Source organism: Asterias rubens (genome assembly GCF_902459465.1).
Source record: "Asterias rubens chromosome 8 unlocalized genomic scaffold, eAstRub1.3 super_scaffold_89, whole genome shotgun sequence".
Classification (NCBI taxonomy): Eukaryota; Metazoa; Echinodermata; class Asteroidea; order Forcipulatida; family Asteriidae; genus Asterias; species Asterias rubens.
Genome location: NW_022985693.1, coordinates 169,196 through 169,524, shown reverse-complemented (window position 1 = coordinate 169,524; position 329 = coordinate 169,196). Strand labels below are relative to the sequence as shown.

General features: G+C 44.1%; 1 non-coding gene across 1 annotated transcript; it reads left to right on the top strand.

The window, feature by feature from the left end:
- Positions 1-256: 256 nt before the first annotated feature.
- Positions 257-329, top strand: Trnas-aga. Its single transcript has one exon. It is a non-coding gene; the product is annotated as a tRNA-Ser (tRNA).

Sequence of the window (329 nt, the reverse complement as noted above, 5' to 3'; positions counted from 1 at the left end):
ATGTTTAGCAGCGGGTATGACATTGCTCTAGAATTGCAAGGGTCGTGGGTTCGAATCCCACCCGAGTAAAATGCCTGTGATTTTTTTCACAGGACTCGGGGAAAGTACTGAGTATACAGTGCTACACACATCGGTGTATATGGGTAAAAAACCAAAAATTAATATTCTTTATCCCGATGCAAATTTAACATCTATTAAATCGTTTGCAGTACCCGCTGCTAAACATAGGATTCGAACTGCCTCTAGCTGCCGGGCAATCTCGGTGGTCTAGTTGGTATGACATTGCTCTAGAATTGCAAGGGTCGTGGGTTCGAATCCCACCCGAGTAA